This window comes from Protopterus annectens, chromosome 3.part0 (genome assembly GCF_019279795.1).
Source record: "Protopterus annectens isolate FY-2018-M chromosome 3.part0, PAN1.0, whole genome shotgun sequence".
NCBI lineage: Eukaryota > Metazoa > Chordata > Ceratodontiformes > Protopteridae > Protopterus > Protopterus annectens.
In genome coordinates this window covers 1,864,232,981-1,864,250,414 of record NC_056731.1, presented here as the reverse complement: position 1 = coordinate 1,864,250,414, position 17,434 = coordinate 1,864,232,981, and the positions used below count along the sequence as shown (strand labels likewise).

Genomic DNA, 17,434 nt, shown 5'->3' with positions numbered 1-17,434 from the left:
TCTCTCTCTTTTCACTCGTACTCATATATGAAACACATTTATGAGAACATGGGGTTCTCCCACTGTTACTTTACGTAAACCTAACAAGCAAACTCAGTCATTCAACAAAACAGTTATTCACTCATTCAACTTTAACTGCAATTATCTAAGGGAAAAAAAAAACATTTTCCCCATTTGTAGTCTAGCATGTTTGCACACCCTGAATAGGTATGCGAATCTCTGACTATTCCATACAAAGAAGCATGAATTCACAGAAGAATTTTCTCTGCTGGGCCCTTGTAATTTACTCCACACTGCCCTGCAGAAATACCAAAGTTCAGAATCCAAGTCTTAAGGCACCAAATGTTAGTTCAGAAATAAATAACAGAGAGTTTTACCTTTTAGTCTTGTATCAAGAATAATGCTTCAGGATGTGTAAACTTGTTTATTCCATAAGTAGCGCTGGGAAACTGTCTGCTAAAATTTCCAGATTAGTCTCAACGAATAAAGGAGAATATTTATGTACTTTTTTAATCAATTTTATGCATGTAAAACTTTGACGTAAAATAGCCTTTAACAAATAATAAAAGTTTTAGGTATTTTATGTCCTTGTGATACTCACTTAGAGCTTCATGTGAACACTTGACAATATGCTTTTTAAAACATAGACCACCTGTGCTAAAGATTTATCAGCTTGCAACTTTTAAACATTTGGAACCAGTACACACTATCTCACTGACATCCTTGCAAAGAGTTATCCCCATGCTGAGAAGGCCAGAGCGTACTGTTGATTAGTCTGGTTTCCATGGATACCTGATACTTTTAAACATAAGTCCCTTAATTCCATCAGTACTTACTTTGCCTTCAGCTGTCTGTCGGTACAGAGAGGATACAATTGTAAGACACTTGAAATATAAAGCTACTGCTTATGTGAAACTATGTTTTGCATAATCGTGCATCTATTTTTCATTTTGTTTTTAATATAAACATACTATAAACATTTTATATGACTGATTTTGGAAGAAACTGCAAGTTAATATGCATTTTGTGAAGAGTAAACATGAGACTTAATAACCTTAAATAACAAATTATAATCTTTTGCTTATGTTAAATATATGAGCCTTGACTGTGTAGCTCTAAATTATTCCTTCAAATCAGGCAATCCTAAACCAGTTGTTCTGTTGGGAGGATCAGCTTATCCCACTTAAGTTTTGATCTGTTCCACTCCCAGATAAATTCCTTCAACTGTTTATTATTTCCCACAACTTCTTCTCTGGTTGATAAAAATATGCCTGACCTTTGTATAAAACTTCTTCTTTCGGCATTTTCCCGGTTAGGGGTTGCCACAGAGGATTACCTGTCCGCTCATAATTGGCAGTGGAGTTTTACAGTGTCGAGTTGCCAGCCCGGCGCCCAACCTTCCACAGAAGGCACACACACACACCTAGGGCCAATTTAGAGTGTCCAATCCACCTACAGCATGTCTTTGGGATGTGGGAGGAAATCGGAGCACATGGAGGAAACCCACGCGACCACAGGGAGGACATGCAGACTCCGCACAGAAGGCACCCCAGCCGAGAATTGAACTGGAGAACCTCTTGCTGTGAGGTGGCAACACTAACCACTTCACCGCCGTGGCCGCCCTGACCTTTGTATAAAACTAAAGTGACTAAAAACATTTAACATTTTCACTGTAAGAACTTCCAGTTTCTCAGTTTTTGTATTATCTTTTGTTTAGTTTGTTCCCACATATCCTTAGCTGCTATAACAAGTGTCTTTTCTTTTAATCTGTTCTCATAAATACTTCATCTTATCAGTTCCCCAGAGGTATAGCTATTGCTGAACCATTTGTGTGTGGATACATAATTTACGGCTATAGCTTTTGTTTTAACTTCATTAATTTTGTATCTGGAAAAGACTTGAAAGTGTCTCAAAATATTCCACAACACAGAACTGTCCTTTTGTGGATTTATGAAGTACAAAATATCTGCAAATAAAGAAAGCTTTTTCTTGATTACTGTGTGAGGTCCCTCCTCTGGGCCAGTAATCAAGGAGCCTCAATCCTCACCATTGACATCATTGGGCGACATTCACTTAGGACAAAAATGGATACAGACCGTATTTTCAGATGCAGCTGTCTGCACCAAGCACAATTTCCCTTAAGAGCACATGGAACACACCAGGGTTGACAGACATCACAATTTGAGCAGGACAGTCCCGAGTACAACTGACAAATCCCGAGTCCCACATTGCCCTCCGAAAATCCTGACTGGGCAGCCAAATGCTCTGGATTGTGAGGAACGCTGTGCATTTGTGATTGAATTAACCCACTGTTCCGCAGTTCCGCCTTGAACAGTGGTGGCTCCACTTTGTGATTTTTGACTGGCTCGTATGTCACAATTATTGCCAATTGGCATCGCAGTATACGAGCCAGTCAAGTAACTGCACCTGAGGCAAAGGGAGCCATTCAGGAGGAACAAAATACAGCTAAGCGCGTACTACTACTAGTTTTTATACGCCACACAGAAAGTTAATAAACTAACAGGTTTTGCATCATGTTGCATTTTCTGAAGAATAAGAAACAGGAAACACCTATGTGTGGCATTATTTGACGACTGAAATCTTCTTTGATTTACCATAAAATCACAAGTTGTTAGAGAGTAAGGGCAGCATCAGGGACATTCTGCAGGGTGAGAGATGTTTGAAAGGTATGCATTTTTAGTGTGAGGAGTAAGCTGCTGATAACTTTGCCAACATTCTGGGCTGTGTAGTGTGACATTGTATAATCTGCTGGCATCCCAAGCTGTGTAGTGTGATATTGTATAATCTGCTCTGTGTTATGGTGGAGCAGCATAACAATGTGTAATTAAGAATGAGACCATATATTAAAATTTAGTTACAACATTGCTATGTAAGAGATGATTATATCCAAATTTCTGATATCCTTTGCTTTTGGGGCATTACAGTGCACAGTTTTCCCTCTCTCAGTATTGCCATAGCATGCCCATCCTTCCCTGCTACAGCCATCAAGCACATGAGACCCTAATCAAATTCAGGTCATCTAAACAGTGTCAGGGTTTTAACTCTGAACCATGGCAGTGGCTTTGGGCAGTCTGAATTAAGCTGCTGTCATTCACTAAACTTGTACCTGTTCTATGTTCCAGATAGGTATCCTGAATTGGTTGTGTTCTTTTAGTTTTAAGCTATTGTTTTTTTGTATAAAAAAAAATGCTGTGAAGACTGTTTTCGTATTGCTTCTTCATTGAAATGAACTCCATTGCACTGAGTTCCATCCTTGTTCATTTGTATTTACTCTATGTCTGTTAAAAGCCATGCCTACCTGTATGATTCTGCAAGTGCACTATGATTCCTATAATAAATTTACTTGCAGAAAAAATTACAGTATTTGCTGTTCTTCGGGAGACTCAGGAGCCGTGTTTAGTTCAGAAACCACCCAGTGCCTCCTGTTTGTTCTTTTGGCTGTCAGGTCATTAAGTATGGCTTGTTGCCTTAATACGGAGCAGATGATTCTGCATAATAAATACATGTAAACAGGATTTGCATACAGTTTAATTGCAACATAGGATTATTATCTAGTGACCCTATGGTTGAGTGGCATTGCAGAAACATGGAAGGGGCAGAAATACTCTGCAGCAGCAGTACAAAGCTGCAGCAGTGTGAGGAAAAGCTGGATACCTTGGAGATAAATGAGAAGAAGTTTATACTGAGCTATGTGGGTTGGTCTTCCTTGTACAGGAGGAATACTTTTCCAATGTTGCCTTGGTTGATGGCTGAGATCTTCAGAAAGAGCAAAAAGCTCATTCATAAGTTCTATTAATTTAATGGACATGGCTTTTGGTGATAAGAAAAGAACTTTTTTTTTTGGTCGCTCGAAATGGTGGCTATCCCGACCTATGATTTTGGAAATCTGTCAACCCTGGAACACACTTCAGTTTTGGGGCTAGACTCCCTCTCCAGGCTCCAAATAGAAATAGACACTAATCACCAAGGAGCTCTGTGGCCTGTTCCAAAGAGCACACACTCTTTGAGATTTGATTTTCACATACACACACACACACACACACACACACACCTGGGATAGACTGACACAGATTACCCACTCTACCACTTCTCTGCACAGGCAATAAGGTAGTTCCACTGCCACCAACCAGCTACTTTAAGGGTTTTACCAGGGTCCCCAATCATACTGAGTGAAATTAATACTGATACCAATATTAATGTTGACCAAACAGCAACACTCTAAGCAGTGGCCACAGTGTCACCAAATAAATATAAGCAGTGTCAAAGGTTAAAATATTCTCTAAAAGACCAGCCACAATGAAAAGTTTAAATATATTTAATAATAAATAAAAAGAAAACATGACAATACTGAATACCTCTTCACAATAAACACCAGAGTTGCAGTCACAGCAAATGTAAAATAACACAGATGGATAGTTTCACGCAGATACAGAAAAAAACACGTTTAGTTAATCTCACTTTATTTTCCTGATTAAAAAATTATTGTTCATTAGTTAAGTTACTTACTACAGCAAGACAAGATGATGTGGGTGAATGGTCTTTCATGTCAGGTTTCACAGACAGACTGATGAGTGCAACCATCACATCTGTCCCTAATATTTAAAATAATTTCATTGCTGGCTATAGATTAACATCACATCTGGTCACCTGATTCTGTGGTTCACACACTAACCCTCTGACTAGAAGCTGAACCAGGATCTTGCACATGTGTCAGAATACACACACATAGAGGTTTGCTAAGATGTGTTACAGCATCTGGAAGCTATAAAACAATTTCAAAAACTTTCACCCTTCCAGGGTAGCAATTAGTTCACCCATAAGGACAATACAGTAGGATTCCTAGTCCTGGTTTTCACAGATATTTTGTCTCTGGCTGCAATCAGACCTGTGAGTTACAATCTTTGTGGCCTAAATCAGGTAATTTAATTTCAGACTATTTTCATAGTTAGCTGGACTGAGATTAACCTCTTCTCTTCCAGTAAGCTCTGTTTCAATATATTCATTTCAGCAGGTACAATACAGTCTGATATGCAAGTATATTTCTTTTCTGTCCAGCAGGACCCGCTGTTGGTACATTTTTTAACACGAGCAACTTTACAAATGCATGTACAAATCAATTTGATATACAGATAACTTATATTTCTATACAAAACTCCATCTAGCTATGCTGGCATATGTTACACCATTATGGTATTTTTTTCCTGTTATATCACTGTTGGAGCACCTCTAGCTATCAGTATTATTACTGCCTTCTTCCTTTGTCCCTGATGCTGAATATCCATCCTGAAGCCCTTTCTTTATCAAAGTCACTTGCTCATTTATTCCAATATGGGTATCCTGCAACATTATTTACACTTTTGAATGTAATTAAATACTGCTGCCTTTGTCTGTACCTGTAAGGCCATTTACATCCAGTATAGTATAGATAGAGTAGCCATTATGTCAAAAATCTGTTGTTCTTATGTGTTGTACATGACAGTTTTTTTTATGTGTATTTCTAACTTTCGTTTTATATGCACACACTGGTAGGCTGATTTTTTTTATACATCTGTTTCTTCTCATCTCCATTCGAAACTATGTCACATTTTTCAAGGATTTTTGCTGTAATGTAAATCCTCAAACAACTAACTACATTTTAAGCTACATTAGAGCTGAGTGGCCTAGTGGGCTAATGCAATATGCTGTAGTTGACAGGGTCCTTGGTTTGAGACTTGGCAGGAGTGACTTTATGTGGGAGGTTGGCATAATGGTTAAGACATTTACCTTATAGACACAAGATGCAGGGTTTGACACTCACATGGGGTAATTGGCTAGGCTTAAAAATGGCCCACAAGGGCAGTTAGCCAAGTACTAATCTATGAACCTATAAAAGCAGACCTATCCACTTTTAATTTAGAATAAACACACAAACTGTGCACATTTTCAGCAATTTAAGTTTAACCCTCCAGATAGAAACAATTGCACAAAATAGACAGCTGCACCCACAGACACTACCTCATCTAAAATTAAGGTTACCCATTGCTGAAGTGCATGTTACAGCATATGTTTCCACTTACACAGATTTTTTGTATTTTTCTTAGCTCCGTCCCCATTCCATCTGTGAAAAACAACTAACATGGTTTTAGAAAACATTAACTTTCAACCCTAAGAAAAAGAGCACTGGCTGAAAAAAAAACATGCTCCAAGAGAGGAATTTTTTTCTATCTTGTAAAACCTTATGTCTGGTAAACAAAGGATGTTCATCGTGTTTCACTGTTGCAGTCATTACACTTAGGTTATCCTGCTGGCAGGCTACCCGCAGTCGGCCTGAATTCCAAAGTCTTGGTCCGGCGTCCGTTGCTGTCGCGTCTTCCCTGAGGTCAGTGCGCCAGGGGTATAAAAGATGCAGCCGACGCCATTTTCTTCAGTCTTTCTTGCCGCGCGGTGCCCGAAGCAAAAGCAGTTTGCAAGTGCCGGTTGGCCGACTCCTGAGATTTTCGAATTCGAATTTCAGATCCGAAGTCTTCATTAAAGCTAAGTACCCCTTTGGGGAAACTTTTTTCTTGCTCCAGACCGATGTCAGAACAAAGTTAACAATTGTATTTTTGTGGGAAGCAAATACCTCATAAGGATTTTCACTCTTACTGTATTCCTTGCCTAGGCCCTGACACATTGCTTGTTGTCGGTTTTGTGCTAGATTTAATCAACGCACTGTTAAGCGTCGGTACGATTTTGCCTTTCATTACTTTGGCTGCAGATTCAATTATACAATGCCGGCGGAACAGCCAACGACCGGAGTTTATAAAAAATGCAAGGATGAAGACAAGGACAAGTATCCGAGGTCCAAAACCGATGATGAGGCTTCTTCTAAGCTAGTCGTCTGTTCGCCGGTTCTCAGTGAGGTGCTTTCGCAGCCTCTGACACCCGCTACCTCAGAGCCACAGGCTGCTTCCGGCTCCCACGTGGAGCCGACTGGGCCTCTGCAAACTCAAGGTATTGGATCCTCGGAAACTATTCCCTCTGATGGGTCCAGAGCCGCTGTGCAGGCATCGGCTTCTGAGGGGGTTCCTCACAGTTAGACGTTGCCCGTTTGATTCTCAGTTAGAGCGTCTTCTGTGTGGCGACATGCATGAATGGGCGTTCCTTCGTTGAAGGTTGTGCATTAGGCCCGGCAAGCCAGCACGTAAAAATCTACTGCCAATCATTAGTGGACCAGAGTTCCGCTGTGGCGACCCCTAACCGGGAAAAGCCGAAAGACACAGCAACAACAGTTATATGTAAAGCCATCTTCAGCTTCAAAGCCAAAGACTAAAGCAGCTCTAAAGACAAAGAAACAAGTACAGCATTCTCCAGGACAGACTTCCATGCCTAAAAAACAGATGCTCAAAATGGCCAAAGACCTTATTACTTTGATCAGGGGCTCCCATCCCCCTCCTGATAAGAGGCCCAGGCAAGAGACAGAATATGAATCTTCAAATCAGGTTTCCATTTCCTCTGATTCCTCCTCTGATCAGGAATACTCTCTTCCTCCCTATGAGGATTCTGATGCTGAAGAATCTATTCCTTCAGCTTCTCCTCCTGAGGATTACTCTTTTGGGGAAATCCTGCATACTATGAGGGAGCACTTTCATTGGGAGAGCCAGGATAATTCGGAATCTAAGAAAAGGCTCAAATTTTCTTTTACTTCCTCAGCACAGGCCCCTTACTATTCCCCCTGTTCTGGACATTGTAGATGATGCTTTTACAGAGTCCGGCCTGTCTCCAGACTCTATACCCCCTGCACCCGTTAAGCCAGACAGGTACTACAGGGTTCCAGATTCACATACATTTCTATATAAAAACCCTGCTGCTGACCCAGAAACTATATCTCAGGGTCGCAAAGGGGTCAAGGCTTCCAATGCAAAAAAACTCTGTTCCCTCTGATAGAGACTCTAGAGCACTGGACAGATGGGGGAAGAAAGTTTACACTTCTGCTACCTTGGCTGTAAGGGCTTTAAATTGTCAGTTTCATATGCTTAAATATCAACAATACTTAATGTCACTGTTAAAACAGAAAATGTTGACAAATTCTGAATGTGCTGAAAACAAGGAAATGCAGGATTTATTGCATGCAGCTGAACAAGTGGGAAAACATACTTTGCAATGTGGTTTTGATTCTTTGGAGGCCTCTGGTAGGGCCGCTGTAACGGGTACAGTGATTAGGAGGCATGCTTGGTTAAAGGAACAGAATCTGCCTGATCATGTTAAAGCAAAATTATTAGATGCTCCATTACAGCATGATACTTTGTTTGGTGTCAAGTCAGAAGAGGTGTTGAAGAAAATGGAGGATAAAGTGAAATCTATGCAGACAGTTAAGGATTTCTTACAGGTACAGCCACCCAGATTTAGCAGGAACTGACCTTCATAAAATTGGTCCTTTACAGTGTCAGATAGGCCACAAAGAGGCAGATCCCAGCTCCAAGGCTCATACAGGCCTAAGCAGTGGGGTGCTTCTACCTCCAAAAGTGGAGAAGACAAATCTCAACCTTATAGGAAACAGTCCCAATGACTTTCCTCTACCAGTACCAAGCCACTTATCTTTTGGACGCTCCCTTAGGGGGAAAACTAGCACGTTTTTCACAAAACTGGCACATGATCACCCAGGACAAATGGGTCTTGAATATAGTGTCTCAGGGTTACAGGTTCCACTTTCACACCCTGTCAAAGGCAAAAGGTATGCCAGACCTGCCACACAGTCAATGGGCAGAGGCACAAAAGCAAGTTTTATCCCTCATGGACATGAGGGCCATTCATCAAGTACCACTACAGGAGCAGGGACAAGGATTTTACTCACGACTTTTCTTGGTACCCAGAAAGGACAAAGCCTGGAGACCGGTACTGGACCTGTCTATTCTAAACACTTTTCTGGACGTTCCAAAATTCAAAATGTTGCCTCTGCAGCAGCTTCTGCCCACGCTGGGCAAGAAGGCTTGGCTTGTGACCTTGGACCTAAAATAGGCATACCTGCATGTCCCAATCAGACAATCTTGCAGAAGATACCTCAGATTCATAGCTGGCTCAATGCACTACCAATACTCTGCACTGCCCTTTGGCTTATCTACTGCGCCCAGGGTCTTCACAAAATGCCTGGCGCCAGTAATTGCTTTTTGCAGACAAAGAGAAATTCAAATATATCCCTACTTGGACGACTGCCTTATTCAAGCAGAGAACAAGGACATGCTACTAAAGCATCTGGCATTTGTAAAAAGATTGCTAATCTGCCTAGGGTACACAGTAAACGAAAAGAAATCAAAACTAGTACCCTCTCAAGAGATATTATTCCTGGGTGCAAGCTTAAATACAACTGCCCAGATGGCTAATCTCACGCCAGACAAACAACGACAACTGACTTCTTACTTTGAAATGTTGGCAACAAAAACCCAGTTATCTGCAAGAAAAATTCTGCAGGCTTTGGGCTTCATGGCATCCTGCATTCTGTTAATTCCATATGCAAGACTGCATATGAGGAAACTACAATGGTATCTAAAAAGTGTTTGGACTCAACATTGCCACAGCCTGGAATAACTAATTACCCTCATTCCCTGCCTGCAACAGGAGTTTCGATGGTGGGCACAGGCCTGTCACCACAACAAGGGACAGCCTTTCACTTTACCCACTGCCAGGCAGACAATAACAACAGATGCATCAGATTATGCTTGGGGGGCCCACGTGGCAGGAAAATGTATTCAGGGCACATGGCCCACAAGCCAAATGCATCTTCATATCAATCTGAAAGAAATGCTGTCTGTCCAAAATGCCCTGACAGCTTTCAAGGATCTGCTTCATCCAGAACAACTGCTAATAAAGACAGACAGTACTACAGTCATGTGGTACATAAACAATCAGGGAGGCATGCATTCCTACCCCCTCTGCAGACAAGCCATGATTTTGTGGAACACAGCATTGACTTATCAATTACACCTACAAGCACAATTCCTGCCAGGAAAGACAAATACTCTGGCAGACGAACTAAGCAGAAACCTCATGGATCCTCATGAGTGGAAACTGGATTGACACATCTTCAGCATGCTACAAGGAAATGGGGATGCCCAGACATAGATCTATTTGCCTCCCCTCACAACTGCCAACTACAGAGATTTTGTACAAAGACTTATCACAAGCTAACATGGAAAGTGGATGCTCTATCATTCAGCTGGAAAAACCTTACAAGTATATGCCTTTCCTCCACTACCTCTCCTCCCCAAGGTACTCCTAAAGGTCGGACAAGAGAAGCCAAAAATGATCCTGATTGCCCCAGACTGGCCACGCCAGCACTGGTACCCAATCCTAAAGAGCTTGTCTCAAGGCCCAGCCTGGACATTACCTCAAATTCCTCATTTACTGACCCAACAAAGCAGTCAAATACTGCACAGCCAGCTCAGAACCCTAAATCTGGCTACATGGCGGATAATATAACCATTCAGAACACACCTCTCTCCAAATTAGTTGTGGATGTTCTGGAGGCCAGGAGGCCCAGCACCAGAAAATCATATGCAGAAAAGTGGAAAAGATTCTGTGCTTGGAACCAGGCACAAGAAATTGACATGCTTGTACCAAATATTCCTCAGATTTTACAATACCTAACTGAGATGCTGGACCAAAGGCCTATCCTTTTCATCGATTAAGATCCATGCCTCGGCCATTTCAGCTCATAAAAATACGGACCCACCTATTTTTTTCATATCCACTACTAAGGCAGTACCTCAGAGGGGCCAAAAACATAAGAACCCAAGAAGAGCACCAATACCTGCATGGGATCTCAACTTTGTCTTGGAAAAACCCACACTGCCTCCTTTTAAGCCAGCCAATACAGCTAAGATAAAATTCTTATCGTGGAAAACAGCTCTGCTCTTAGCAATTACTTCAGCAAGAAGAGTCTCAGAGTTACAGGCTCTAATGGCGATTGAACCTTACATAATTTTCCATCCGGACTGGGTTTCTCTGAGGACAAACCCAACATTTATGCCTAAATAGTGTCCAGTGTGGCTCTTAATCAAACAATTCACTTGCCTACCTTTTATCCAAACCCACAGAATAAGGGGTAGAGACTACTACATTCTTTGGACATACACAGACAGCTATGCTTCTGCTTGGACAAAACTAAAGCTTTCAGAAGGTCTGAGCAACTCTTAGTGGCATATGCTGTAGGATCTCAAGGAAAAGCTATCTCAAAGCAGACTATTTCCAAATGGATAGCCCACTGCATTCGTTTCTGCTATTCTCAACATGGCAAATCAGTGCCTAAGGGCATCAGGCCACACTCAACCAGAGCAGCAGCTACTTCAGCAGCCTTCCTCAGAGGAGTACCAACCAAGGACATTTTGGAGGCTGCAACTTGGACTTCAGTGCACACTTTTACAAAGCACTACCACTTACCTCTTTACTCTAAATCCAGAGCAGGCTTCGCCACTGCAGTTGTGCAGGGCCTCATAGCCTCTCCTAATTCTATTTAGGCCCAGCCAGCCTACCTCAGCTTTGGGATTCAACCCAAGTGTAATGACTGCCACAGTGAAACACGATGAACATAGTACAGTTGTGTACCTACCATAAATGTAGATGTTCGAGTGTATTCACTGTTGCAGTCCAGGTTACCCACCCACCATCCCCCTTTCTTTGCTGGGACTTATCTGTACTTCTCTATTCTATACAACCTATGTGGTGTATTTGCTTGTAGATGAAGATTGTTTTATTTTAGTGCATACTCTTTTATTAGCATAATTTCTTAGCCTACCCTTTGGGGGGCACCTGACATCTGGGGCAAGAAAAACTGAAGAAAATGGCGTCGGCTGCATCTTTTATACCCCTGGCGCACTAACGTCAGGGAAGAGGCAACAGCAACCGGCGCCGGACCAAGACTTTGGAATTCAGGCCGACTGCGAGTAACCTGCCAGCAGGATAACCCAAGTGTAATGACCGCAACAGTGAAACACTATGAACATCCTTTGTTAACCAGACATAAGCTTTTACAAGATAGCAAATAATTCCTCTCTTGGTGCATGTTTTTTTTTCAGCCAGTGCTCTTTTTCTTTGGGCTAAAAGTTAATGTTTTCTAAAACCATGTTAGTTGTTTTTCACACATGGAATGGGGACGGAGCTAAGAAAAATACAAATAATCTGTGTAAGTGGAAACATAGGCTGTAACATGCACTTCAGCAATGGGTAACCTTAATTTTAGATTAGGTAGTGTCTGTGGGTGTATTCACTATACACTCGAACATCTACATTTATGGTAGGTACACAACTGTACTTTATTTAACAATATATGTCTTGGTTGTACAATTTCCAAGATATGACAGTCTGTAAAAGTTTAGCAAAAACTATAATAAGGGATAGCGTGCATTATAATTTATCATAGTATTTATGGAAACGCTATGAATGCACTATCACTGTAAAGAACACGTCTTACTGATGACATTGCAATCTGTACAGATTAATGGCTTTTATTCACAAAGTATGCACATTTGTTTAGCTTATTATTTTTAAGTCAATTTTTCAGAAAATGCTCTGAAATGCAAGGATTTGTATGAGCTACTGTAGGTGTGACATAGCACATCTTTTCACACCTATACCAAGCAGGCGTTTTGATCTCCTGTGTTGCTTCAGGGGGTCAACCTTCTCATCCATTGCCTTATAGGTCTCCGGTGTCCTTGGAGTGGTTAATTCTGCTTGGGATTCTTCACAGTTGTAGGCCTAAAGAATAGAATTCCCAGTATTGTACCTAAGAGATACTTGCCCATCATATCAGTTAATTTGCATGGAAGACATTGGTGGTGGGTACTAAATACCTTAGGGCCAGCTCTCCCCATTTCTTTACAGCCCCTCCAAGCCAGCAGTTGCTGTTGGACGTTTCTTTTAATCTAAGCTGTTTGTGCAGGTTTCTTCATTGCTTCCTTGATTTAGATTGTACTTACACAGTGGCTGGAGGCAGATTGGCAACCGTAGCTGTTAATCATAAGTATGCTTTCCTAGTCTGGCACATAAAGTCACAGGATTCATTGTCAGTAGGTTCACCCCCATCCCAAGCAGGGGAGCTGAATGGAAAAAGTAGCAGAACTGAGAATGGTAAAAAAGAATAGTCTGTTCTTAGATCCAAAAATGATATAAAATAAACAATGCCAGCAGCAAAACGAGCCTCACGTTATTAAAATGAAATAAAAGCAGTGACTAAGCGCTTTCGCTACCATTCCAAGGGCATCATCAGTCACAACATTCTTGCAAACAGTTCCTTAAATATATTCTTAAATTGAACAATTAAATAAACATTAATTGAATGATTAAACACAATGTTTCTACCCTTTTCTAGCTGTTTATAATAATAGTAACCAACTTTAAAATGTATATTGCCATCCCAAATCAATATAAATTAATGTACAATACTCCATTACAAAGCAATAAAAAACATTTGTAACTCATTACACTAAAAATTAATACTTCATTGCTCTCTGTTTAAGGGTTGCTGAGATAGCACTACGGTGGCAAGTTCGCATAATGGTTAGGTTGTTTACCTTGCAGGAACAAGGTGCAGGGTTTGAGTCTCACATGCGGAAATCGGCTAGGCTTAAAATGGCCCACAAGGGCAGTTAGCCTAGTACTAATCTGTGAACCTATCATTCAAGCCTGGTTCATGTGTGGCATTTAATCTCACTTGCCACTTAGTCTCTCTAGCTTCAACTTCCATATTAATGTGACCACCCCTTTCATTAAATTTTACTTTGTCAATTATAAAAAATAAAAATATCTTTTTTATAATTTCCAAAGTAGAATTCAGTAAAAGGGATGGTCATATGGTCATGTTAAGCTGAAAGGTGAAGCTAGAGCAGTATTAATTTTTAGTGTAATGAGTTGCAAAAAAATTATTTTGTAATGGAGTATATCGAAATGCATGAAGCCCAGTATGGGTACCATTCCTGGCCTTATAGAATTCGCTAGAAGTCTGAGCTGTGATAAGAAAGTCCCCTCACCCTCCACCCAGGGTATGAAAGTTGGCCTACAACTGCACAGTTTTTTGTGCTAGAAGTTTTAGAGTGTAATGGGGGGGGGATTTTAAAAATTTCACAGAACAGAGGGAGCAAGAGTGAATAGTGCATCTGAATGCAGATAAACTTCCTGGCTTAAATGAGCATGTTATTCTAAAACCTGTGCTTAAGACATGTCCACTTTTACACTAATCACTGTGTTTCTTTATAAGCTGTACTATAGACAGACTTTGGCTATAACTTTAAGGGAAGGAGATTTTTTACCATGTAATTGATGTTGGGTGTATATATAATTGATTCAGATGCACCGTGCTAGTAGGTCTGAAGAAGCAGCCAGTAGACTGCGAAAGTGTTTGCCTTCTTCTTTTCTTTATCTTTTCGTGTATTTATTTATTAAAGTTTTGCGTGTCCTCAGCACTGGAGCTCACTCTGGATTTTTTACATATTAACTCCACAGTTCTACCTGTCAACCCATTCTTGTGTTGTAATCTCTGCTGTGTGGTTGGGAGGTGCTCTTTGTTGTAGTCAGGCTTCCAACTTTGCTACTCACTCAGTTACTGCATAACTGGAGAGAATATGTCTATGGATGAAAATGCTACAGATGAATGCCCGGGTCTTAGGGTATATATTTTTTAATTCGTTTGTTCACTGGATAAAACTCATTAAGCACAAATTCCTGTTTTTGCTGAGTGTCCTGGTATGAGTGGTCTGAATAAATTACAGACGTCCTCATATGTAGGAGTTTGTGTGTCAGCTTGACTGCAATTTGAAGCTCATTAGCTCTTACCCTTAACATTCATTGTTCTACTGACAGATTTTGTTACTGGATTTCAATGAAGAGAATGGGGGAGTTGGATTGTAGAGTAGCAGAGATGCTTGGGATGAGGAAAGGTAAGTACTGTAGGCAGTGGGAGGGGCAGGTAGGCAGTGGGACAGACAGGACATCTGCTTATGGGGCTAACTGCATCATTTAGACAGATGCAATAGACTTCAGTTTGTATTGTGTGCGTTTGTGAGCATGTAATGTGTATACATGTGTCCACACAAAGTGCCAAAGGAAGACCAAAAACAACTAAATAACCAAGTTGGAAGCAACAAAATAGGATAAATGTCCAGAAAATAGCGTATTAAAATTTTATTATCCGCTTTCGTCAACAGACTTCATCACATGCATCGATTGCTGTCTCTTCTTCCATGACGTCAGGTAGTCAGGGGTATAAAGCATGCAGCCGATGCCATTACATCAGTCTTTCTTGCCGTGCGGTGCCCAAAGCAGAAGCAGTTCGCAAGTACCAGTCGTCCGACTCCTGAAATTTTCGTTTTCGAGTTTCAGATCCGAAGTCTTCAAAAAAGTACCCCATTGGGGATCGTTTTTCTTGCTCCAAACCGATGTCAGTAAAAGTTAACAATTGTATTACCTGTGGAAAGCAAATACCTCATAAAGATTTTCATTCATACTGCATTCCTTGCCTAGGCCCAGACCATGATGTCTCTCACTGTCAGTTTTGTGCCTTATTCAATCCTCGAACTATTCGTCATTAGTTCATTTTCGCATCAAACTATTTCGGTACTCAGTTCAATTATCCAGAAATAGCTTCAGTAAGCCATCCGACTACCGACATCCCGATAAAACGTAAAGATAAAGACAGAGACAGACCACATAGATCCAAAGCTGCAGATGACGCTTCCTTTAAGCTAGTCGCCAGTTTGCCGGTACTCAATGAGGTGCTTTCGCAGCCCCTGATACTTGCTACTTCAGATTCGCAGGCCTCTACTGAGACCCATTCGGAGTCCGGTATGCCACAAGATGCTTCTTCGACTATGGAACCTGTGGATGTCTCTACCTTGGAACCTGTGGATGTCTCTACCTTGGATGGGTCTGGAGCCGCTGTAGGGTGTATTCAGGCCTACTGACTTGCATATCAAACCGACACCATCTTCTTCAAGGCCTGAAACTCGATCCATGCCTAGAAAACTGACGTCCAAGCCGCATAGTCAGGCCCATATGCCTAAAAAACAAATTATAAGAATGGCTAAAGACCTTATTACTCTAATTAGGGGAAACCAGCCTTCTCCCTCTAAGAGACCTAGAAATGATTTTCCTTCTGATCAGGATTCTGAAATTTCTGTTTCCTCTGATGAACAGGATTTGTCCTTATCTACTTATGAGGATTCTGATGCAGAGGACTGCATTCCCTGTGCTTCCCCTCCAGAAGATTTCTCTTTTGGTGAAACTCTGCACACTGTTAGGGAGCCAAACTCAGGGATGGGCACAACAGTGCCCAGCTTACCGCATATTCTTCATTACTTAACAGAGATGCTTCACAAGGGCCTTTCCTTCTCTTCTATTAAAATTCATGCCTCAGCAATTTCAGCACATTATAATACTGAGCCACCCCTCTTCTCTCACCCCCTGCTGAAGCAATTTCTCAGAGGGGCCAAACATTTAAGACCACCCAGGAGAGCCCCTACTCCAGCCTGGGACCTTAACTTTGTATTGGAAAAGCTCACCCTTCCTCCTTTTGAAGCAGCTGCAACTGCAGAGTTGAAATTCCTTTCATGGAAAACAGCCTTCCTTCTAGCCATCACTTCAGCAAGAAGAGTGTCTGAATTACAGATCCTCAATGGCAGTGGAGCCCTTCATCATCTTCCATGCAGACAGGGTATCCCTCAGGACCAATCCTTCCTTTATGCCTAAGGTGATGTCCAGTGTGGCCTTTAATCAGTCCATTCATTTGCCAACCTTCTTTTCTAATCCACAGAACAAAAAAGAATGAATACTGCACTCTTTGTATATGCACAGACAACTTAGATTTTTATTTGGACAGGACTAAGCCTCTCAGGAAAACTGAACAGCTGTTAGTTGCCTTTGCTGCAGGGGCAGAGGGGAAGGTCTTTTCAAAGCAAACCATTTCTAAGTGGATAGGCCATTGCATTCATTTTTGCTGTAAGTACCATGGAAAACCTACCCCACAGGGGATAAGATCACATTCCACCAGGGCTGCATCTACTTCAGCAGCTTTTCTCAGAGGTGTTCCTACCAGGGACATCCTAGAAGCTGCTACCTGGAGTTCTGTTCATACCTTCACCAAGCATTACCATTTGCCTTTTTTTTCTAAATCCAGAGCTGGTTTTGCCACTGCAGTCTTGCAGGGCCCAATAGCTGGTCCTAATGTTCTCTAGTTTCCTCCTCCCTTCCTTAGCTTTGAGAATCTACCCAAATGTAATGACTGCAACAGTGAAACACAAAGAACATAGTACAGTTGTGTACACTTACCATAAATGTAGATGTTCGAGTGTATTCACTGTTGCAGTCCTGGTTACCCTCCCTCCAGCCCCCTGACTTCTATTGGCTATATCTCTCTTCTTGTTTACTGTATTTAAGCTTTCTGGTGTGTTTGCTTTTTGTTGGAGGTGTA

At 41.4% G+C, this 17,434-nt stretch overlaps 1 protein-coding gene across 2 annotated transcripts in view; it reads left to right on the top strand.

Annotated features, from left to right (window-relative positions):
- The window catches only part of SLC25A13 (solute carrier family 25 member 13), a 1,915,284-nt gene that overhangs the window by 1,602,613 nt on the left and 295,237 nt on the right, over positions 1–17,434 (top strand). The window lies entirely within an intron of this gene.